The 25769-nt window shown below is 40.6% G+C and overlaps 1 protein-coding gene across 7 annotated transcripts in view; it reads left to right on the forward strand.

Annotated features, from left to right (window-relative positions):
- The first annotated feature begins 1085 nt into the window (after positions 1-1085).
- The window catches only part of TRIM2 (tripartite motif containing 2), a 93364-nt gene continuing 68680 nt past the window's right edge, over positions 1086-25769 (forward strand). Inside the window, exon 1 of one of the 7 annotated variants that reach the window (XM_063335676.1) lies at positions 1086-1337. The gene's annotated coding sequence lies outside the window, so the exon portion shown is untranslated. Of the gene's footprint in view, positions 1338-1881; positions 2030-2187; positions 2583-4734; positions 4781-9729; positions 9784-20336; positions 20477-25769 lie in introns of those variants that run through there. The other 6 variants (XM_063335681.1, XM_063335682.1, XM_063335683.1 and 3 more) reach the window with 6 other exon arrangements.

Raw genomic sequence — 25769 nt, forward strand, 5'->3', positions numbered from 1 at the left:
CAACGATATTTTTCAAACTGAAATCACAGATTTTGTGTAGAGGTAAGGAGGTAACTTTGCCTTCTTAACCATTTAACTTTTGATTTGTATTACCAATAAAAGGGTTATCTGCAAGGGTGGATGCAGATAGGGGAGGGAGGGGAGGCATCTACCTACGCATTTCACAGGGGCCACAAAACATCTGTGACATGACTGCCACTTCTTGTCATTCCCAACCTAGGCATGTCTTCAGCTGCTGACTTACAAGGCAAAGCCCCTTCACCCTGCCGAGCCCCATGACGGTGGCCCTAACCTCCCTGTTTCCCCGATACAACCCGACAGACCTGCCCTCTCCACCATGGCTGTGGGCAGGTTTGTCTCCTCTGAGCTGAGAGGAAAGTCATATAAACAACAGCGTGCCTTTTCTGCTTCTGCACCGCTGCACGCTATGCCTCACTGACTCACGCAGCTCCTTTCAGGCACTTCCTCAAGTTTTAACATAGCATGATTTCATAATTTAGAGTGAGTGACTTTAAAGCTGTTATTTCAGTTTTGAATGGGATGGATGTGAGTGGTGTTTGGGCTTATGTGATTAAGTGAGATCCTGGTTGCTGGAAGAATAAACACACAGAAAAAGCTCTGCTCTATGAGATGCAATATTGATTGCTACATTGAGCTGTGATGTCAAGTAAGTTCTTCCCTTCCTCCTTGCTTCCCACAAATGCTAAATAATAGACCTTGTTTACTGGAATTTACAAATTATTTTGTCTTTGTGAGTGATGCAATGGCAGTGCCCCCACACTCTCATTTAAGCTGTGGTATCATTTGGGGGTTTTTATCCTATATTTCTAATGGAATTTTAAAATAACTATATTTCTTGCCTCCTGGACAGATCAGCTCTAATTTTATAATGAGAATTTCAGTGTTAGATTATTTTTTAAAAGAATCTAGGCCATATACATTATGTAAGGTTGCCATAGTAACAGTTTCTCCAAGGGGAAAACCGACTGTCCGTAGTTTCCACAGAAACCACTCCCCGCTGAGACAGGTGCCTCCAAGGGAAGTGAAGGGAATATAAATGAGAGAGAGAAAAAGACACACACACAGATGTCATATGATCTCTGTGGCATCCCTGCACTGTTGCAAATTCAACTGAACATTTCTGCATTTATTTTTAGTTTGTTGTTTTTGATTGCGTGACTGGCACCTTTTCGTGTAAACTCTGCCCACCCTTCCCTCACATGGAACTGGTTTTGCAGCTGGAAGTACGGCAATGCTCCACCTTGGCAGTGAACTGACCACATCAGATACTAAAATCCATTGCTCTAGGAACCACTGTGCATGGGAGAATTTAAATGGTAAATGAGAATTTCCCCCCTTTTTTATTCACTTTTTTTTTTTCCTGAAAGAAGTCAGCAAAGACAGACAGGTATGGAAATACTTCCTTCCAGAGAGGAACTGAAGAGGAGTGAAGCTCAACTAATTTGTCAGTTAATGGTTTTGTTCTTTTGGGGTACAAGCTTGCACTGCTAGGAAAAATGTATGCTAAAAGATCAGGATGTAGCAAAAAGGTATTAACTCAAGTTGTAGGATTTGTTAACTGAGGAAAAAAGGAGGAATTTCTGTAATGTACTTTAGTGTCATTGAGGCAAGTATGGGCTAACATTTCTGAAATCTTTTTGCACGTTTTTTCACAAATAGTGTTGATTTGTTTTATTTTTTAGTTCAAGGGCAATAAAACCGTGACATTAATTCAAGGCTTAGTGCAGCCATAACTACAGATTAACGCGCTGGCTACTTCATCTTCATCCTGTCATCTCTCTGCTGCTTTATGGGGAAAGCAGGCTGACATGGTTATTAAATCTGGCAGCTGTGTTGTATGCACATGGGAAGCAAGTAGAGCACAGCATATAGAAAATGAGTAGCTTTCAGATAACAGCCTTCTTTTCACTGCTGCAAGGCTTGAAAGGCAGCCTAAAAAGCTCTTTCTCTTCTTTGTAATCACCAGTCGCTGGATCAGTGCGCAAATATCACAAATACAGTTGCAAATGTAAGTATTCTTTGCCTGTGTGCTGCTTTCAGATTGCTAATTAGGGTTTCTACCTCAGTGTTCCGCTTGAAAAAGCAGAGAGATGAAAGCTCAAAACATCCTGACAGGGAAAGCTTCTCTGCAGTATTGTTCTGGTTTTCAGTGGAAGAGCTACTGAGGGAAAGGGATGCATGAAAGTGTTCCGGAACAAATAGTTTGCAGTTGTGTTTGTTGATTTTTTGGGATGTCTGCTTGTCAATTTTGTGAGGGGAGAAGCCAAGCAAATGCAGGAGGTGCTTCTACAGAGATGGTTTTCTGCTTAGATTAGATACTATTAGACATACAGTGAGAAAGATACTTCAGCAGTAATAGACGGCTTGTGAACGCATAGGAGAGAAATCTGCCATGGTATTTTTCACCTGGAATATTTTCTTTAAAAATCCGTAAATGCAGACCTGGACTTCTCATTAAGAAACTCGACAGCACGTTATTCTTAGAAGTGCAAATAAATAGTCACCATAACAGGCACCAGTAAGTCTGCATCTGACCTGATAAGAGCAATGAACATAGCACGGTGAGCAATGCATGTTTTTCACCAATCTCACTCTGTCTGTACACGAAGACGATCTTTATCTGCTATGTGGCATGAAGGCAGGATAGTAAGGTGGTTGGGAAGCAGCGGAGTTGAAGGTTTCTCAGTGTCGTGATAATACTGTAAGGAAAAGAATTGGTATTTGTTAGTGATTTTTTGGTTTCACAGCACTGAAGAAATGGCATCTTGGTTTTTATCCTCCTTTCTAATTCAAAGCTTCTGTAAAGTGCCATTGTCCTATTGAGTTTATGGGTATTCTTACACAGTATTCTTACTGTGCTGTGAATGAAATCTGCTTATTGAAAACAGCCTGTGATCTGTACTGTACCATAAATGTCAGATAATTGCACAAGAAATGCAGTCTGTAGCCGTTTTTTTTGTTGCCGTGTCACATTTCTTGCTTTATTTACAGGTTTTGTTATTTCATAGGGACCATTGTGGTAGTTTAAGCTTTTTATGAGCCATGTGAAAATGTCATTATCACAGTTAACAGGTGACTGCCATTAAGTTTCTAGGGAGAGAGTATATATGTTGTGTTGTTTGCTGCACGTAGAGGGCTAAACATATTCATGGTATAACCCCCTTGATAATGCTGTAACACAGGTATGTTTGGTCAGTCTGTTGTATATAAGCTGCTTTTGCAATACTTCAGCCTCGTCTTACAGACGTATATGTAGAAATGCCTGTCTTCATTGTAGCAAGTGAAAGGTGATTTTGGAGCGTCTCTTTCCTTCCTCTTGTCTCCTTTTTCCCCTCATATACAGTCAGAAATTCATAGCTTCCCTGAAACTTCGCTGTGAAAATGGTCATTTTTGATGACAGCTGTGGAGCTAAGCTTCCCAAGCTTGAGTGGCAGCCAGCCAACTGCTGAGACAAGTGGTGACCTTTCAAGACAATGTCTCTCACAAAAATGTCAAAATATTAAAACGGCAGACATCAAATGCCATGTGCACAGGGAAAGGTTGTCAGCTGGCAGGCTTTCAGCTGAAAGCAGTTAATCCACTGCTTGCCTGGATTAAACATTGAAAGCCCCTGCTTAAATGTCTCTAAAACTTAGAGAAATTATTCATATGTGTCCTGAATAATTTCAGAAGTTGTTCTGGGAAGACTTGGGACAGAGATGTTCAGAGGTGTTTTATTTAAAATCTGCTCAGGGATCTTCCTGACAGAAAGAAAAGCAGCTTTTTGCCTTTCCTTTTGCACTTTGCATCATATACCAGTTTTCCCCACAAATCTCTTATTCACAATATAAATGGATCCTGATGAAGCCTAAGCAAAATTCATTGACGCGCAGCAGGATGCTGAAATTCTGATAGTGTGTGCACTGACTTTTTAGGCATATGCTCACTGAATATTAAACAATCCCCTGCAGTTCTTGGTGCTGCAGCCCTGAGCTGAAACCTCATTTGCTATTACATGCATCGACGCTTTGTAACTTTCTTTGAAGGCACTGAGGTGTGAGCATTCCCATGCTTGCTGGTGTGTCAGCTTCTCAGATACCTTTACCCCCTGGTAAACAGATCAGTGACACCAATTGCCTGCCGTGTTGGTTTTCCTGCTGCTGCATAAATATTTTTGGGAGGTGTAAAACTTCCTGATCCTCTGCCTTGACCTGTAGTAAAGCCAAGCAGTGTGCATGGTTGATCAGGGAACTCACCTGTTCACCTTGTGGCTGACCTCACTTGGAGAATAAGAAAGGGTACACCAGTGACTGCACCAGACCAGTCTTGTCTGGCCAGTTTTCAACTGGCCACAGTTCAAGAGAATTCTCGGTATTTTCTGTGCAAAGCACAGGGTGAGCTGCCGAGACGGGTAACTGCTGCAAAGCAGTCAATGGTGAGATTTAATGTGTTGAAAAGGAATATAGTCCTTTCCAGTATTTCTTTCCTTTTTTTCCTTGCCTTTCAAGACAGCAGTTCTGTGTCACTCCAAGTTCTCTCTCTTACTACAGGCAAGCAACTTTTTATAACTGTGTTTTAGTTTCCTTCACTTCTACTCCTAGAGCGTCTTGCCGCCCCTGCCCTTTAAAACCAGGATGTTGCATTCCCTGACCACCTTCTCTCTTCCGTAGTCATAGGAAACACTAAGTCTCCATATTGGTCTTTTCTTTCCAGTCAGTATTCCGTGATCACTCCTCCTTTCTCCTAATTCCCTACAAGAAGAATTATGAAGCAAATGAGGTAGGTAAGGACAAATTCCCATAAACATCTTACAGAAATTAATCCTTCCTCCTTCCCTTTCTTTCTCCCTTCCTTCTGTCTTCAAATTTCTGTCTGCTTTTTCACAAGCATTTCTGTGATTTGAGAATTAATATGACTTAAAAGTCTGTTTGGAAGAAAAAAATGATACTCATCTATTTGAGGAATAAAAAGGTAACTGAGGAACCGAGGTACCAATTAATGTAACTTCTCACAACACGGATGCCTAGACTGAGTTGTGGATTTTGATCTTCAGACAGCAAACCACATGTAGGCACAATCTATTTAATTATCCCAGATAATGTTAAAGAGAAAAAAAATAGGGATGCTGCTGTTTTCTATGGGCTTCGCATGAAGAGAAAATCTGAGGAAAATAACTGAATATATTTATCAGCAGCTGTAATTTTTTAGATCCAGTTATATAGGGCTTGATTGTTTCCTAAGAACCTGTGCAATGTCAGATCAGTTCATTAAACATCAGTCACTGCACCTGATATGAAATTTTGACTTGCATCAATGGCATTATCATTTGTTCTGCATATTATGTTGTTATTACTCTTTACTATTTCTGTAGCATCTAGGAACAATTTTATTGGAAAGTCACTGAACTAGGTACTGTATAGAAACAGAAGGTAATCCTTGGCCCCAGATTGCTTACAAGCTATTTTTAAAATAAAGCAAAAATCCCTTATCATACAGTTATCATCTTTCTTGTTTGGCCTTTTATCTGAATTCAGAATACAGGTATCAGCAGTTTGTTATAACTGAATTAGTCATAAGGATACCAGAATTTGCCTAGACATGGCTTGAAATGGCATGTAATTAAAATAAGAAAATGACATACACTTACTGTGACCTTATTTCAAAGCTGTCTTACTGATTCACTTGGAGTATCTCCCTTAGGCTGTTAATGTTTAGCTACTAAGTTCATGAAGTGTGTTAATTGAAATTAACTCAACTGACCAAAACATGACTATAATTACAAAATAGTGAACCACTGATGAATATTCCCCTTAAAATCATTAAGACATTATTTTATTATTAACTTAGTCGATTACTAAGTTAATAAGGCTTGTGATAAACTTAGTTGCTAAGGTAATAGTATTAATAATTAAGTTTAATGAAGCATGTTTCCCTGCAATTATTTATAGGATCTAAATTTCAATACTAATTGTTGACATGAAATAGGAGCAACGTGAGATGTGACCCTTAGACGGTAACTGACTCATCATGGACCAGTACAGTGATTTGGGCAGGTGAATAGTGGGGGTAATAACGTGGGATGAGAATCTTCAACTGCATTTTCCGTAAGACCAATTTTTCCCATCTCTGCTCCTTACCCATCTTGCAAGTAGATTTCAGGAGAAGTCACACATCTGCTAACATCACTTTTTCTGCTACCTTTTGTTTGAATGGTGTGGTATAAGGTACGCAGTAGTTTTTGTACCTGTAAACTAGGACTGAATCTGCCATCTGAAATCAGTCAGTAGAACTGCAGTCAGTAGAACTCTAGTTCACAAAGCCATGTTATAATACACTGTCCTATTCGGAAGGTAGTTCATTTCTTCACTTTGTAGACTCTTCAGATCATCCTTCATGAGGCAAGGCTGTAGCACGTGAATACAAGCTATAACTTAACTGAGCAATGTAACTGACGTAACTGAGCAAAATTGCATAATTATTCTTTCTGGAAATTTATATTGCACAAACCACTATGATTTCAAAGTGCCATTTTTATTATGAGGGCATAAGCCTAGTTGTATATGCAGGAATAAAAAAAATCTAAAGGATCCCAGAGGGCCAAGTTTCAGTTGGAAAGACACAATACCTTGAACAGTGGGCATTGGTGTCAGCCGAAATTTAAATATATTCTGACAGTGGCACTGTTGTCCCTCCCATAAAGCAGTTGAAAGAACCTAAACAAATGCAGGCTGCCGAACATGAAGGGCTATTGTACTCATCAAATGTCTTTTTTTTTTTTTTTTTTTTTTGCATACAGGGTACAGTGACTAAAACAATCTGAAAGACTATTTGCAAGCATGCAATTAATCATAAATCCAGCCTGAGCTGGATGGATAAAGCAGTAGTTTATCAATCTGGTTAGCTTGTACTTTGAAAGGATTTTGCAGAACTCATTAGTTCAGGAATATTAAGACAGGTGCCTCTTTTTTTTATGAGACAATAATATGATTCCCAAATGGATAAGCTAGAAGGTCAAAGGCAAAATAATTTATCCCCAGGAGTGGTGTGGATTACTGTTAAGAACATTCTGAAATCCTGTCCTATCATTCATGTATTTCAAAGCATTCCTAGAAGTAATGACCTAATTTTAAAGACAGTAAATCAGAAATAAGCAAATCACTGCAGCTTGTTTGTCTCTTAGAAAGATGGGTAGTCTTAATTTAAAGGCTTCAGCACTTTTGAGTCTCCTTTACGTATCTAGGGGAGAAATTCAAAAAAGTTAATACTTTTTCTGTTCTGGTCCCCCTTTACCCTTCAGTTCAGTAGGAATTCAATCACACAAGGGGCCTTTTTAAGAATCAGGAGAGTCTACAGACTGAAAGTGAGCTACCTCTGTTGAATGCATTGTAATGAAGCAGCTTCCATTTTTCTTTGGATGGAAATAGGTTCACTGAAATATGTGGGTTTAACTCTGTCTTGGCAGAACAGAGAAAAAAGGTTCCTCCTGGGCAGCAGGACTAGTTTTCTGAAAGAGGATGTTGACATTGACTTCCTTGACATTCTGAGTGTTGTCCTACTGACATATCTGAATCCATAGGTTGTTACAGCTTTGTTACAGTATTTGTAGCCCTCAGACAGATTTTAAATTAGTCATTAGTTAATGCTGAGGCATTAGGTAATTGCTATGTAAAAGTGAAGCAATGAGGCTGAAAGCTGATTAAAGAATTAGATCAACTAACACCTGAATTATTTTAGCATGTTTGGAGTTTCCAGGACAATATACATATTAACCTTGGGCTAAGACATAGCCATCCTACAAATGAATGTAATTTGTACTGTGTATTGTCATGGCAAAATTTTACCCCAAAGGGGCTTCCAACCATCACAATATTTTTACCCATTACAATAGCCAAAGTACTCTTTTTTTTTTCTCTATAAAATTAAAATTGTGCAATTTAAAATGAGAAACAGAATTTGTTCAGCTTTTTTTAAGAGCATGCTGAGAGTTATCAGTGAAGCTTGTAACATGGATAGCTTTGTATAGTGCTTATAATGAACACCATTCTGTGGACATCAGAGGTCTTCTAGAAATCAATAATTATCGATGAGAAAAGAAGTCATTATTTTCATTGTAATTATTAGGAGACTCGTGATGATTTCCTTTGCTTCTGACCTTGATTGTTTGTGCTCTGAAATAATAATTGCAGCTAATTCGTTTTTCCAGTAATGTTTGTTGCTTGGTCAGCATCAGAGACTGTAGGTAAGGGAGGACCACCATGCAAAACACTGTTATTTTTATTTCTTGTGAAGTGTGAGTTTGTTGTCTTGGGGCCACAAAAAACCACATCATTGTCTTAGGGTAATGCTTTTAAAAAATGGTACTGTCCTTGAAATATTTTCTGAAAGGTTTTGTTTGCTTTATGCTTGAAGATGTGAGGGCAGTTAGACACAGAGAGGATCTCACCTGATTGCAAGTGCTGTGGAGGACAAAAAGAAGAAAGCTCTTTGCTCCTTGATCCGCAGCCAGCTAGCCCTAGAAGAAATCTGAGCTGATCTTATGAGTTGGGAAAAGATTGCTTAGATCCTTCAGTAGCAGAGACCCCACACTACTCTGACCCTATCTTCTAGAAAGCTTTTTTCTGTCAATATACTTCCCCTCCACTTGTCACTGAGGAAAATTTGAGTGTTGGTAGAGCAACAAGCAGCACAACATCACTATGTCCTCTGCTGTGCTTCTGGTGAACTATCTAAATAAAGGTGTTTATAAAGAGAGCTCAAGAGAGCCCTTCAACTGATTGGTTTAATCAGGTATGGAGCTTAAGAGTAAGATGTAGGGCTGCCTATCACTGACAGTGTAATTCTCTAGGTCAATGGATTGCTGTCTCTTTACAGGACTGTCTGCTAGTGGGTATGCGTACAAAGAAGTCCATAGTGGGTTGTTTATCTACTGATTCAGAACAGATGCTCAAATAGCACAACTTTCATGAAGGAGGAATTGATAAAGAGTGCAGCTGGGGTGTGGATGGTACAAGAAACTCCATCCATCATTTTCCAAAAGGCACAATGAATGGCTTAATTGTTGCTACTAACAATTGTTGGCCATTTTCTTTTCTATAGACAAAGTATGATTCCACTAAGAGCCAACTCTGAGAAATACAGTGACAGGGGAGTCTCTCTTTTTCCATTCACTTGGCTTCATTCAGTGAACAGATTCCACTGGCTCTGTCTGGACCAAGACCTTCCACTGTTGCTCACCTGCAAAGCCCACTTCTTGACCACCATGAGCTGGGTAACATCTCTGTAAATAGGGAAGGAACAGCCCTGACTGTGAGGAAATAGTACAATATGCAATAAAAAGAGCAGTATTTCATGTTGGGGAATTTTTGTAGGGCAATATGTAAAGGTACTGCTTTCTGAGAGATCTGCTCATGGAAATACTTATCCTGATACCAGAAAGTTTCCGTCAGTGTCCTGTGAATTTAATCTGGCCTCTTTGTTGAACTGGGTTTGATGTGTCTTGTTTAATATCTTCCTGTGCTGCAAGATTTATACTTAAGTCCCTCTCTGTTGTAACCCTTTATGTAAATTTGACTGCAGTACTGACATCTCTAGAGTACTTTACAGACTGTTTGATTTTTTTTTTTTTCTTCTTGTAACAAAATATCTATCTGAATGGGGTTTCTATTTTTATCTCTCTCCATGTTACCAGTCTTATCTTTGTAATCATTGATTGACATTTGCTACGTAGGAGAGGAGAAATCAGTTTTATGAATGGAGAGGAAAAGACTTTTCACAAAAGAAAGGTATGTGTTGTTTCATCTTGCCTGATTCCTTCTAGAGGTTTTTTCCATTCTCTGACCAAAAATTTTGTGCCCAAATGCGGGTGTGTGTTATTCTTATAAAATGTAGATGTTGTAGCGATTTGTAGGTGGAAAAGAGAAACAGTTGGGATTTAACCCATTACGTGTTTTTGAAATGAGGACACAAGTCTTTAATCAGTGTCAAAAGTTAGCATCCCAAAGCAGGCTTTCTTCAAATATTAGTACCCTTGCAGCAAAGAAGGCTAATAGTACCATAGGCTGCATTAGGAGAGGTATTGCCAGAGGGCTGAGGGAGGTGATCCTTCCCCTCTGCTCAGCACTGGTGAGGCCCCACCTGGAGTGCAGTGTCCAGTTTTGGGTTCCCCAGTGTATGAGAGAGCTGGACATGCTGGAGAGAGTCCAGCAAAGGGCCATGAAGATAGTGAAGGGATGGGACCTCCTCTCCTGTGAGGAAAGGCTGAGAGAGCTGGCACTGTTCAGCCTGCAGGAGAGAAGGCCTGGGGAGGATCTCATTGAATCCTGAGTGCAAATACGTGAAAGAAAGGTGTAAAGAGGACGGACGGAGCCAGGCTCTTTTCAGTAGTGCCCAGTGACAGGACAAGAGGCAATGGGCACAAACTGGTGCTGTTTGAACATCTGGGAACAGTTTTTCACTGTGAGAGTGACTGAACACTGGCAGAGCTTTCCCAGAGAGGTCGTGGAGTCTGTGAATATCTGTGGAGATATTCAAAACCTGACTGGATGTGGTCCAAGGCAACTGGCTGTAGGTGGCCCTACTTGAGCAGAGAGGTTGGACCAGATGACCTCCAGAGGATCCTTTACCCCTGAGCCGTTCTGTGATTCTGTAATTCTGTTAATGAGTGTCAAATAATAAGACTAAACATAAATAGCTACAAATATACTCATATCAATACATCCTCAGCATAAAAAAAAGGAAACTAGAGTATCAGTGACATGCTACACAAACACTAGGAAAGGACAGAAAGTAAGCTGCCAATATAACATCAAAAATTCATCTCTCAAATGACTATGCATTAGGGCACAGTGAAGTTAGTGTACATATTCATGTGATTTTAAAAAAAGACATTCTCTGGCATAAAGCCTCTCCCTGTTGTTTAGTGTTCAGGTTTCTACTACAAAGCAGAGGATTTTAATGGTTCTCAACTCAAGGCACCAGAATTTTTATCATGCAAAGCAATCTGATTTTTCTATAGTCTTGTTCTCAGAAATAACTCAGTTATTTTGGCTGAATGTTTTTATGAGGCAAACATCTAGCATGAAAAATTTCACCTCAGCCACTAAAGACTGACAATCTATTAACTGCCGAAAGCAGGGTCACTTAATGGAGAAATACAAAATTCCCATGCTTACAGATGATATTATCAAAATGCACTAAAAATGCGCAATGGACAACAAAATGCTGCTTTGGGTAGACATCATGGCATTCAGTACCTCCATGTAGCAAGGAGGTTCAAAAGTATAGCTGTAACAAGATTTCTTAGAAAAAATCTGAATGGTAATTAATTCTGTTGAGGATGATATTTAATATCTCTGTGGGTTCTTCCCCTTCTAAAAAGTGGTATTGGAACTCAGTATAGAGGCTGAGATTACTGTGGATGAGGAAAGAAGTGAAAGGCAAAAAGATTGGTCTATACATCTTCAGTTTCTTTTTTTGGAATGCTACTTTTTTTGGAATGTAACTTTTTCCCTCATTCAGAAGTTAAACAGATTTTTGAATCTGCAAAATGTTTCCTTTACAGACTGCCTGTGTCCTGTTATTCTGAATTGTGCGTATTACTGCTCTTGAATCCTCTGGAATATTAAGGGGTTCACATGTGTTTTGTTTTAGGCATCATCCTATCTAGGGATGCCAGTGGAACTGACTGCGTGATAAGCTTCCTTTCTGGCTGACTTGTGCTTTTTGCTGTCTTTAACCTGTCCTTAAAATGACCAAGAAATACAGCTTTAAAATAACTGTAAAAATCCAACCAACTGCTTAATTTTAGCAATTATGTTGCAATTATCATTGCCTCCTTCTGTGAGGTCTCTTTTCAGCTTGAGCTTGAGTCAGAAAGCAACTAAGAGCAAACAACAATCCTTTCAAAGCAAGAAGCTTCCTTAAAACATGCCACATGGCTGATCTTGACAAGCACGCAGAAAAGCACAAGTGAATGCACAGAAATTTTCAAGGCCTGCTGTTCATCCAGACACTGGGTACTGTGCAATATTGCCTCACAACAGATTTTGTTCCTTGTATGCAAATAGAATCACAGTGTGCAAGCTATAATTTAATCCATGTCATAGACAGGCTCAACACAAAGGCTTTGGTAGAACACTGGGCTGCAGTACGGCAGCTGTGACTGTTTTAACAGAAACCAGGGAGTCCTTGCTCAAGGAACGAGGCAGCATGTTCATTATTTTTAGAGCAATAAGAAGACTGAATGCTGAAAGAAGCTGGGATTGGGGTTTTGTTTTTTTAAAATGGCAGTTAAAAAATAGAACAAAAAGTGAACTGCAATGGTACTGATTTCATATTACTATAAAAATGTCATAGGGATGCTGTTTTGAGGTTATAGAGATTTTAATTTTATTTCATTCTGTGTATCTTCAGATAACCTTTACTAGTTGACATAGCATTAGTATTGCTTTTGCATATACATTTTTCTTTATTTATTTGTTTGAGATAGAATATACAATATCCCCAAACTTCTTTGCTGGCTAGGTAATATTTCAAAAGACTTTAAGTTCCTTCCCCTAGTTAACATTTGCAAGAAATCTATCTAGACATCTTTATTTCCAAATAAAGAGATATGATTTAGTTGATTTTAGACTCACATTGAAAAAAAATTAAATGTCACTTTTAATTCTCAGTCATGCCCTTTGCACTTCCATATTAATGACGAGTATGATCTTCTGTAGATTTTTTTTCCCCATAACTTAGAGTTGCTATATAAACATGAACATACAATCTCATACAAGTATTTTCTCATGGAGAATTTGTTTTAAATATGTGCAGAGCTCATAACAAAATACATATTTCTGAAGCATTTTAATGTTCTATGAACTCCATTTCTTTTCAAATCAGTGAGAGCATATTGAACAGAACTCCATTCTTTCAGTATGCATTAGTTTAGTAGGTTTGCTTGAATTTTATAGACCACACAGAAATTTGTGATAGCATTGGTGCTTTCACTCTGCAGTGAGCCATTTGCCTATAGACTTGTTTGTTGTTCTTGCCTTTAATAAGAACCTTTGTATGCTCAGTCTGCTGATACTGTCTGTTTTCCGTTTTTACCCAGGTTCTTGTACGTGTGATTGACTAAAGAATTACTGTGGGATTATTTTGACCCCCAGTTCAGTTTTCTTAGGCTGCTATAAAATGGCATGACATAATTAAATCCAGACATGGGGGTGATTTGGTTCTGATTACATGACGGCTTTAGCCATACGCTGCTTGGATCAGGGGACTCTCATATTTTAATTGGGTTCTCCTGTATGGCTAAAGTTTGTGATGTCTTTGGACATTAAGGTCTTCTTTCCCTCTCCTACTGTTCAGAATAGCTTTATAACAGAGTTTTGCTTGAAAACTAGTGTGGCCCTGTTTTTATAGGGGAATGGGTAATCACCAGGAACCTGACTTTGAGAACACATGGAATTCATCAAAACTCCCTCTTACTAGGCTGTTATAGGAGGATACTGAACACTTGGACTGTCGCGTTTGCTTGAGGGCTTCTATAAGTACACATAACCATCTTTTAAAAGCATTTGTTCATTCAAGTGAATGATTCTGACCTTTATTGTGCCTCTGCAGTTCCATTTCAAGTGCTTAAATTATTTAAGTGTTTCTTTCCACATGCTAGGTAACTAGCACACTTTCTTTAGGCTTGCTGGGTAGAAAGCGGGTGTAGATGTAAGCAGGGTATAGCATTTTTTTTTGTGGTATGCCCCTCACTCCAATTCAGCAAGTAGGCAGACGACATAAAACGCATGGGTAGTCTCATTTAAGGAGATGTAAACTGCTGATCTTTGTTCGGAGTGGGGAGGGACAAGTCACATCTGCATCATGAGGCACAGACCACTCTGGCCATTATTCAGGGTAAGTGTGTGTGTGAAGTGAGTTAATTCCTTTTAGTTCCTGGATAAATCCATGGCTGACCTCATTGATGTGGCAGTGAAATCAGCGGGAGTTCTCATACGCTTAAAAGGAAGGCACATACTAAAGTGCTTTCTTTGAACCGAGGTCACTGCATTGCTAATCTGAGCATTTTTCCTGTGATGGGCAAATGCCTCCTTGTCTCTGAGCATCCTCTGCTCTTGTTGATGCAGAGGTTTAGTTCTCTGCCAAAGAAGCAAGTGGGATATTTACTGCTGAGTTCAAGATGCATAGGGTTTATAATGGGAGCAGGAGCCACTGCTATCTTGAAGGCAGTCTTCTAATTAATCATATCTATTTGTTGTATGACAGCAAGGTTTTCACAAAAGAGTTCTTTTGAATATCTCTCTTGAGTTGTTCTGTGTGAGCAGGGGCATCTCAGCTCACAGAGAAGTGTGAGAAACTGGGGAAACTATTTCTTTTTCCTTGTGAAGAAGCCCATGTTGCAAAAGCCACACCTAATAAGGGAGGCGGTGCGTTTTTTCATACCAATTTGTCTGTCCCAAAGATACTGCTGGAAATATTTATACTGTTATCTAGGAAAGCATTCCTCGGAGACGAGTCATCTTGCAATTTGAAATTAGGGTGGATGTGTGTGCTGCTGGTGCCAGCGGCACTTTTTGGAAGTATCTGACACTCTGAATGTAGGCCTCCTCCAAAGCCAAAACATTTGTCCTTCTGAAATATTTTTGTGAGCCCTAAAGCTAATCATAGCTAAGAGGTGTTTCAGCACTGTTTGAAAAATCCCTCTAGAAGTGCATTAATCACCCCTGAACAAGAGTGGAATTTAAATGTTATGTCTAGATTCATGCACAGAATTTAATAGAAATGCCTGTAGTGTATTATAGCGTGGCTCAAAGTAGCTTATAGCCAGCTTAGGTATAGAAGCCCAGTTACGGCAGCATGGTGCCCGAGACAGGCTATTTTTCTTTCCTTCTTGTCTCAGTTCTCTAGTACTTTAGCAGCACGTATACTAGACAGTTATTTTAGAGTTAGCTTTGATATTTCTTGCTACCCTGCTATCACAGTGTAGTCTAAACAAGCCTCGAGGCTCAAAGACTCTCAGACTACCAGACCACCAGGTGAGATGGGAAATGGAGTCTGCAAGTACAGTAGAGCACACCTGAATGGCAAATGAAAGGTATGTGCAAAGAGTAGTTTGTACTTGAAAGGCCTTCTCCATGCTCTGTGGCAACTGGGGCCTGTGAACCACCTCTTACCAGGCCACGGGACTCAAGGAAAATAGGGAGAAAACTTGCAAAGATGGAATTTAAGCTTGTAGGTTTACTGTGCTCTACAACCCCAAAGTTAATCTTTACCCACGGTGAATGTATTTTTGGAGGCGCCTCTCCTTTTATTAGTGTATTTCTGTTATGTTTGGAATGAGCGACCTTAGAGGTGGCAGGAAATTCTAAACAAAACTTAACCTGCCAAAGTAGTTATCCTGCTTATTGACTTTCAAAGGATATATTTCTCAAGTCAATAATGAAAGTAGTAACAGTTTCTACATCCAAAATGTCTTCAGTGAGAGGTTCCAAGCTCTGTAAATATACTTACACCGTACTTCTGTGAAATAGGTAAGACACAATACTACTATATTACAGAGGGGTATAAAAGATGAAGTCACTAGTGCAGATTGAACTAAAACACCAGTGATAGTTAGATAGGATAGAAATAATATGGCAGCTGTTGATGTACATCAGCTATATAACCCTTGTTTCTCTCCACACAGCTTCTAGTGCTATAATGTTTGTATTTTTGGCTATGGTTACAATTTTATAATTGCCTGCTGCTTTTCCACTCCTGTGAAGTAGAGGAACAGGTCTCTGTGTGCAATGTGGCATTATTTACACTATTAAGTTCCAGGTGGGTATCTCTGTTTGATCTGATCCTTGGTGTAGCGTTACTGATGAGCTTGGAGGAGACATGACAAGCCTTGAAGAGAGGCAGGTTCTGGATGGGGAGCTGGCAGGTTAGGGGGAGATCCCAGCAATCGTTCAGCAGTGCAGGAAGCAGCAGTTGTAAGCCTGACCTTTCTGTGTAGAGAGCCGTGAAAAGTGAGGTGCTGACAGCAGTTGTTTCACTAAGCCATTTGGAGCACAGGGATATTTCCCGTAGTCAGATGTTGCCTCCAGGGTTTAGACACATCCCCAGAGTCTTTTCTGGCATTTGCTAAACCTCCTGAGGCACCACCAAAGGGTTAAATAGTTCCACAGTGTGTCGCTAGCTCTCTAATTAGGAAATGGTCCAAGAGCTCAAAGTTCAAAATGCACATGGTCTGAGCTGGGACTAAGCCCAAGTTCCCATCGATCGCAGCTTCGTATGTTAGTGTGCTGCATCTGCACATGATTTCTTTCCCTTGCCATTTCTGCCATTTGTTTTCCTTTTTTAAAGAAAAATGAAACAATTCATCTAGAGTGTTTCACTTCTTTTGTCACTATCCAAAGTCTTTCATTGCTTGAGCTTGTGTGCTTTCTGGGAATAACTTGTGACCCACTTTATAATTGAAACCAGGCCAGTAAAGCATGACAAAAACCTTCTTACTCCACTCCATTCTTCAGCATCTGCGGCTACTACTGGCGAAGCAGGGGAGGTCTCCTCCCAGCAGAGGGGTAGACATGAACTGGTCAGGCCGAGCCTCAGGGGGCCTAAGGCTCCTTGTTGGCCCCCAAAGGAGGAGCAGAGGACAGGCAAAATGGCATCCAGCTGGGATTGTGTTTTGAGAAGAAAGGGCAGTGAGGCTACGCTGAGGCCACAAAAAGGGAAAGGAAAAAACCAGTTTTACCAAGCAAAGAATAAATGGTAGAAGCTAGATGCGTGGATGGTAATATGGAAGGGGACAGAGTCAAAATATTACTCTATGGAGCCTGCAACCTAGGGGGTGGGCAAATTAAGTTCTGGTGATTCATAACGCAAATACTTTCTGGTTTTGGATGCAGAAGACATAAATGTTTCCCTTTTGCCTGTCAGAATCTTTCTCTTGTCCAGATTTTCCTAGGAAATCAAATTATTATTATGTTTTCAGAAACCTGCATTTAATTAAAATAAAGCCTTACCTTCCTTTGGAAAATACATTTCAAGAAAACATTTTAGTGCTTGCTGGAAGTCAAACAAGGGGTTACAGGAGGTTTCGGGACCTTGTGTTTAAGAGTGGCATAGTTCTGGTGCTCATAGTTCTAGGTCTCACCCCAGAATGGATAGTGGCTTCTGAGGATAACAGCCAGCTTTCTGCTTATGAAAAAGGTGGCACTGAATTCACATCTCCACCTCTTTCCCTCTCCTCCTTCCAGCCACATGTGTTTACTGCTTCCCTTCACTGGCTCTTGTGCTGTTTAACATGGCAGGGAGATGAGTCAGATCATTAACCTGTCCGAAAAACATATCCAGCAAGACAAATTTGGTCTGTGAGCTTTCACACCGTTGCTGGAATGTATGTAAGGGAGGGGGTGTGCCTGCGTAGCTGGGAATGGCAATGAGGAGAGAGAGCAGGATGACCCGTTTGGTAAAAGTGAGCTGTTAAATCAGCTTGGCCACCTCACTTAGCTGGTGCCTGGGTTGGTGCCGTTGGCAGTGCTGGTAACAGTTTTCCTGCGTCATACAAGGCTTAAGGACAAAGAGCCAGATTCATCCTTGGCATAATTCTACGAGTGGAGCCACAGGAGTTATACCCAGGGTGACTTTGCCTAAAGTGTGCCTTTTCAACATAGTCCAGTAAATCAGCTCATTCTTGCTCTGTCTTTTGTTTCTTTATTTGTGGCTACAGTGAATTAGCATCTTAAATAAATTGCCATGGGAATCAGAGATGCAATAGCTAGCTTGCCTTCTCTTGTGCATCTACAAACAGTCTTTTCATAGCAGTCTTTTCACAATCTCATGTACAGTGTTTGGGCACTTGATCCATGTCCATCAAGGGTTTTTGGTGCCTATCCTGTTCCATAAAAAGTCTAACAGTGTAAGGTGCATAACATATTGTATATGGTTGATTGATAGGAAATTTCTAGTACGTATAATTTATATATTCAGATGAAAGATCTCTCTTTCTGGAGTGACTTATCGCCTGTTCATTGCTTCTCACTCTCATTCTGATACATTATATTTTTTGACACGTGGACTGTAGAACAGAAAGAAGAATAGATAACTTGATTTGGTGAAGCAGGGTGTTCTCTGCATAGAGGACAAGGTGAAAAAAAAGAGGGCTTTGTAGGAAGAGAGAAGGCTGAAAAGACAGGCCTTGTGATGAAGAGACTTGTGGGAGCGGATCAATAAGAAAGGAGAAACTCTGAAAAGGCCTTGAAGCTCAGGACAAGAAAGCATGTCTTTCATGGGGATGCAGGCAATGTGGCTGGGGTATGGAACAAAAGATGACCTCAGTTGCTGAATTTTCTGTGGAGAACAATGTAGGTGCATTGGAAATAAGATCCAGGCTCAGTAATCAAAATAATTAAATTAATCAAATACTGTGATCACACAGTGGATCTGGGCAGAGACTTACACTTCAAAATATTAGAAGAAAGCTCTGGTAAAATAATGTTGTTCATGTGGATAGCACAGGGTTAACTCAGCAGGAAATCTGGATAAAAGTATAGGCAGTGTAGGTTATACGCTTGGGTGGCAGCTGATGGAGCCTTGCAATTGCCCCAGAATCTCAGGTATCACTGAAGAACGTGCCTAGTATGTCTCACTGTGAAGAAAAACTTGCAAACGTGACCCCAGCACATTGTGCTGCAGCGATATGTGCCAGAACTCGCACGCAGCCTGTCAGCAGGAGCCTCAGAGCTTCGATATTCCTGCCCATCTGAAAGAGGTGCTAACTGCAGCATCTGCTTCTGCAGCGGGCTCAGCTCTTCTACCAAAGCAGGGAGGAAGGGAAATGACTTGTGCCAAGACTATACGGTAATGAATGTAGTGTGATGGGACTGCTTTAATTTGCCCCCAGAAAAGGATCTTAAAATTAGAAGCTGTCAAGGCATTTAATACAGTATGCCTAAAACGCAGGGTAAAATATGGGACCGGAGAAAAGCAGAAAGCTGAAAAACAGAAATACATGCTTATAAATCATTTACATAAAAGTGGTACAGGAATCTGCACAAGCAAACAGTAAAAGCTGGATAGAATATAAGAAGTAGGGTGCCTTGGGAGTGCGAGAGAGGAAGAGGTAGATGCTGAGAGAAGAATTAATCAGAAAGGTCAGAGAAAAAACAGTAAAAGCCAAAAAGATGTCACAGTTTTTAAGGAGGATTTTAATTATTTCCAAAGCAGAAGAGAGCTCGAAGAGGCTGAGGCTGAAGTACAAAGGATGATATTTATGCAGGGAGTTGTTATAAGAGACTTGATGAGAGTGATTTTGGTGGCAGACAGGCCTCACAGCCAAACTGGAGGCATAAGAAAGTAGGACAGAGCTGGGATGAAATGGGATCAGATCTGTAAGCAGGGTATTCAATTAACTAGGAACAATTCAATTCAAACAACAAAGGTGAGAGGAACTTGGGGAGACAGGTGGGATCATAGATGGCTGAGGCAAGATCAGAAGGAGCTTAAATTTCAGGGAGTATTCACTCCGTGCAATACCTCTTCTGTCTCTTTGTTATGATCACTAAACTAACAGAGAAGTGTTTGCTTCTGTGCTACGTTACCTTTCCTTGAAATGATGGTGGGGGACACAGGGGGGCATGGCGTGGTGGTGAAGAGAGGGGGGACTCAACACCTCCACTTTTGACAGCAGTAAGTTGCTGGATCAACTTGGTTGTCTCACAGAACCTTACCCTAAGGTGCCTGTGTTCTGATCCTGCTCTTCTGGGGAGATCAGGACCAAAAGAACAAGCAGTTAAGATGGAGGTGAAGAGAAGCAATCATAGGAGGAGCAATGAAGGTTGGGGGGTCAGGTCAAGAAGGTCAGGGTAAGACATTCGTGGCAGGGACGTGAGAAACCCCAGTATCAGCAAACAAAGAATAAGAATAAGGGTGTAGAGAAGAAAAATCAGAGACTTTGCAAGGGGAACTTCTTTACAGTGAATATGGGCTAAACTTAATTCACAGGTTTTTTGTTAGGTTGGTTGTTTATTTGATTGGCCTAGAAGGAACAATGCATTGGAGATGCCTGTGGGCTTTCTAGAAGTATTTGTATGGATACACAGCAAATATGTGCTTTTCCTGAAGTGACTTACTGGTATTTTTTTTTCCTTCTGCCTTAAGCATTTTACAGCCTAGCAGTAAACCGTCAAGCGCTAGCCCTTCCTAGTCAGCCCCTCTTGTTCCCCTACTTAAGAATGAAACACAATATCTTGAACACCCAGAATGCAAAGAAGCTAATCATTGGCTCGCATTGTGGCTGGCAGGGCAGACCCGCCTCTTTGGCTTGTGCTGACAAGCTGTTTATGTTTGTGCAAGGCCACCCTTTAACTCAGCCGCCTGATGGCCATAATGGGACCAACCGTCTGAACGCTGCAGGGAGCTAAATCTTCTGATCAGTGGCACAGTGAATTTCAGTCTCTGATACTCCTGCACGGACTCTATGGAACACTAGTAAGTAGTCTTCTGTCTCGTTGTGGCTTTTCTCCTAAGACTAAGGGCATGTTTTAGCAAGGCAGGTAGGCGCTGTCATTCAGACAGGCAGCTATTAAACTATTTTACTCTGTCTGAAGTAAAAGAGCAGCTACTTTGTATGCAGTGTCATGAGTACAGGGACTACACTATTTCAATCTCAAATGAGACCTTCCTGGGAGGCAAGAGGGAAAAAGTTAATAGGGACACAACCCGTTTAAACTTGCCAGCTTATTTTTTTTATATGACTTTAATTAATCTGCATCTAGTTCTCATTTTAGCTGCATTTCCAGTATTTGATCGTCCAGTCGTGTTTCAAGCAGTAGGAGGTTTTGCAAGGTCATAAGTAACGTTGTTCAGAAAAGTGTGAAAGGGCTAGAAATGGGATACTATAAAATGAATGCTCCCAAAAATGATTAGAGGTGCTGTCATCTTCTAAGATATATACCTAGCAGTAGAAAAAGCAAGTCATGTTCAGAGATTGCTGGCTGCAATTAGGAAATGTTCACAGCTCCACAGAGCAAAAGAATGCAGAGATGGAATGAGCTTAACTTTTTCTGTCTTTAATATGTCCATTCTAATGTTCAGAATTTTAAACAAAATATTCCATATTTAGACAGTATTCTTCAACGTACTCCTGCATTGCAAATACTGATGGACTTTTCAGGCTTTCTCTTTTACCCTTTACACCAGCAAAGAAAATCTTAATGTCCCTGTCAGAACTGGACACCATGCCAAATCTCAGAACTGTTGTCTGCCCCCGAATTTCATGTGGCAGCCGAGGAACTCTTCTATAAATCTCATTTCATAAATGAAGAAAATAAAGATATGACAGATTAGGTGACTTTGCTGTGACCATAGAGCAAAGTAAGTGTCAGCACACAATAGTCTATTACTGAGGTCACTGTACTATGTTACTTCTTTTTCTTTCTTTCATTTACTTTACAAAATCCTATCAGTCAGTACGAATAGTAATTGCTAGGGATGACTGTGTGCACCTCACAGAGTTCAGATTGGCTAAGAGAAATACCTCATGATTTGGCTGCTTATCCAAACAGCTCTGAGCTCAAAACTGGGTGGGAAGCCTCAAGCAGACTAGGCTGTAGCAATATTTTTAGTTCTTCCTTCTTTTGGCATGTCTAGAAATGTCCCATATGGCACTATGACAGCACTTCAGTATTGGCAAGATGGGCTTGGGGTACTACTTCTTGAGCTCTTTCCTGAATGAGAAGTGCCAGGATGTCCAGAAAATTCAGCTCAGGCTTTGAGCTCAAGATACCTGAGGGGAAAAAAGAAGCTGTCACTGTAAATAAGTGTGTTCACTATGTCTTTTTTTTTTAAATCACAAGAAAAACCTTACTTCCAAGTTTCAGTGAGGTCCTTGTTAGCCTTGAGTCATGCCAAAAAAATAAAAGCAAATGTGAAGCAAGGCCTGATGCCACGTTCTTTTCAGCTTGTCTAACTTGCCCCCCACAGATGTACCCAACAGGGGTATGTCCTGTGGGTTGTGTCCTTGTCTTTGACATGCTGCTTGTGTTTTGGAGCTGTGCACAGCTTCAGCAGACAGCCCTGATGCAGTCTGGAGACCTTTGGCTCATCTCTCCTACTCATCTATAATGTTTTGAAGGACTGCATCATTCAATGAGTCTTGAATTGCAGAGGGCGAGTCAAGCAATATTATCTGTGGGAAGCAGTGGCTAAGGGGCAGTTAGACAGAAACTTTCAAATACAACTGGTCAAATTCTGGGCAGCTGTTGTACTTAGTACATTTTAACTAGATGGGTCTTGATGCTCACAGTTGTTCAGCTCTGAGACTGAGCCTCCTCTACAGCAATACAGTGCATGCATGGTAGTGTATGAACTAAAGCTAATTACAGCAATAAGCTGCTTCTGTGCCAGGGTGTGAACACAAACCAGAGGTTTGCAGTCACTCTCTAAGTAGCAGATAGATACTAAGCCTTGATTAGTAAAGATGAAAATTAAATCCTTTGTTGTCTATAGATTAAGAAAGCGGGATCTCAGTGCTTAAGTAACAATGAAAGCCATAAGATACACCTCAGGCATAAATGCACACCTAGGAGTTTTTGCTGTGCTCTCTCAGTACATAATTAGGAATAATCAATATGCTTACCACATTGTCTCTCTCTTGACTAAAGAAAGAACTCCCTTGTGCATCACGAGCTCAGCACAACGTGGCTTGTTCTGTAGGGGCAGACTGTCCCTGTTTGATTTACAACAGGATAAACAGGCGGAAGATTAAAATTGATTTGTCTTCCTCACAGAGAGATAATTTTCAAGATGTATTCACAGGGCTTGCTAAAACAGGGCATGCTGAATCAACATCCTTTATAAAAAAAAAACTGACTACGCTGAACTGCATGTGCTATAATTGTATTTTCTGATTCTGAGATGGTAGGCAGTTTATGAAAACAAAATGATTTACTAATACTCATTAACTGAGCTTTCAGATAGCTTGTGAAGCAGATTAGCATATCGTCCTCAATCTACAAAAGAGGGAAGTGAAATCTGCAAGAAAGCTGGAAATAGAACTAAGATCTGCTTGCCAGGGGTGTGTTTTTACTGCAATTCATTTTCTTCTACTGGCTCTGTAGGTGCACTGTATGTTGACTGTGGAATCCTTTGCCAACATTTTCCTGTGGTGGACTCTTTAGTCTGCAGGCACATTTGCAATACAGCTATTGTTCAGTTATTCGGCAGTTAATGGAAGGTATTCATTTGGGGTTGACTGAAACCCTGACCTCTTAGCATGACCTTTTACCAGTACTTCCCAAATATACTTACAGTTACCAGATTACAAAGCCTGTAATGTTGAATCTGATCTAATAGATTTCCCCTTCTTTGCCCTTGAGAATGTCAGACCAGCTCCCAAAACTGATCAATCTCTTGGAAAAGAACATCTCTCTAGATTAACAAGAGTTTTGAGTTACCAGAGCTGTAATTCATGACATTCTGAGCATTTGAATTCTTAATGAAAGCAGGAGGCTTTAAGGGTGCTTTTAATCTCAGGGATTCGGTTTATTAGCGGGTGTTCTGCTGATGTGTCCTATATGCTTGACACACATCAGTTAAGATTATGGTAAGAGAGGGCCCGTGAGTAAAATACCACATGTGTCCCCCTCCCATCAGCTGTCTGAGTCTGACCAGAAAACTGAACTGCCAGGTAACAGGAAAAAGTCTGAGGGCCTGAAAGAAGCAGTGGCAGCGTTCTGTCAGGTTTACATATACTTCCTTGTAAAATCACTCACCGTTAGTACTCAGGTCTCCATAGGGACAGAGGCTGAGAGCTGCAAACAACCTCTCCTCAGCATCCTTGGGTAAGTTGTCCTGTATCTTAAATCTGAACCCTTTGACTAATATCTTCCATGCTGTATACCCTAAACTTTCACCCATACCTGTGAGACCTTTTAAAATCTTTCATTGTGGTGTTGTTTTGGTTTTTTTTCAGGTCCATTTTCCCAGGTATTAGATCCTTTTCTAGGTTAAGGGATGTTGTTACCAGTAAAGTGGAACACACTGGTTGGTTCTAAAAAATGCAAAATGCTAAGCATGCAGCCTTTTCTATTAAAAAAGAAAAAGCAGCAGGGTTGTAGTACTCAGATCTCACTCATACATTAAGAGTAGAGGGTCTCCTTCTACTGCATGCATTTTATTTTGGTGGCATTACTCAGAGAAAGCACTGCACTTAGGAAAGAAAATGATTGCAAGGCAGCTTATATGTGCAAAATTCAGCCCAGGAGAATAGAGGAAGTTTCTGAAACAGGAATTTGCCACGGGGCCAGTTCTGTAGGGTGGCCTGCCTGAAATATAATAGAAAGCACAGGTCAAGACAGAAAGAAAAGGGACCACTTCCTATCTTCCTTGCCTGTGGCAGAGAGTGAATTGCAGTGGCTCAGTGGTCTTCAGGTCTGTGCTACCTTAAATCTCTATTTACCAGAGTTCACTGGTTTCTTTGACTTCTCTTCCTCCTGTCCCATATACCCAGCCTCCCAGCTAGCCAGCAATGCTGAAAGAAACAAGCATCAGGGGCATACAGATACTTGTGCTGGCTGTGCTCTGTTCCTAGGCTGGGAAGATGTTCCCTTGGACTCCATAGGCAAGCCCTAAGCTTTCTTCTTACTGGAATCACTGGCTTACAGAACAGGCTTGCTGCATTGCTTTGGTAGTGTGTAAAAGGCACATACTTGCAAACTATGTTCTTTTAGGGTACATACAGGACTGGTATAAAATTAACTGCGGCCTCCAAATGGCCCACACAGATTCCTCTCTCTCGCTCACAGAAAGCAAATCGTATCCCAGTATGTGCTCAAGAAGGCAGGAAATATTATAGATGCCACTGCTCCTTCATCCACGAAGGAACTTTTAAAATATTGCAGTTTCCTTCCTTTTTGCCTGCGTAGCTGGGCCAAAGCTCTAAGAAGGCAGCAATTTAAGCTTGTAGCATAAGGTGTCCTTAATTTAGTGGGTAGCTTGCTGAGTTCTGTCCTGGTTGCTGCTGTCTAAAAAAATTATCACAACTGTTGTCAGCCTTCTCCTCTTATCACTGCTAGTTCACCACATGGGAAACTGAGAAGCGTACTACCTGTTAAGATTCAAGGATTGAACTGCAGTTTCCTGTATGAAATCGAATCATACCGGGGCTCACTTTCTTCCTGACCTCCTCCTCCTTACACAGCATCTTCAGTTCACACTTTACCTAATGCTTCCTAAGGTATACTATAACTGCCTCTAATGTACCCTAACTGTCAGATGTTAATGTTTCTTATAGTAATATCCTGTCGTGGAATTCTACAGGTCTTACTCTGGCAAAACTCCTGCTAACAGCAATAGCAGGACTGGTTACTTAAGGGCTGAAATGGGACTGTGAGAATTACAATCTTCTCGTATGTGTAGTTTAATTTCTGCTTCTGATTGGGATGCTTAACTTTAGAGTGGTACCTTTGACCTTCTTTTCAATTAGTTTTTGAATGTGTAAGAGCAAGCTGATAGGTGTTTGCTGAGGTTAATATTAGCTTTGGCACTGCGGTGACTGAACTTTCATCATATTAAAGTTTTCAGACATTGCCTTCATAAGACCTTCTATCTAAAGAAATCTGCATCCTTCTCTCTTTCTTCCCCATCATTTTCTCCTGATACCACTTCCCCCTATCACTTTGAAGTCCATGCTTGACTCTCATATACACTTTGGGACCTAGAACTACATCAAAACATTTCCTTGGTTCACAGTGGCTATGGAAAGTGTTATGCTGTCCCACTC

Source organism: Chroicocephalus ridibundus, chromosome 5, assembly GCF_963924245.1.
Source record: "Chroicocephalus ridibundus chromosome 5, bChrRid1.1, whole genome shotgun sequence".
In the NCBI taxonomy this organism is placed as follows: domain Eukaryota; kingdom Metazoa; phylum Chordata; class Aves; order Charadriiformes; family Laridae; genus Chroicocephalus; species Chroicocephalus ridibundus.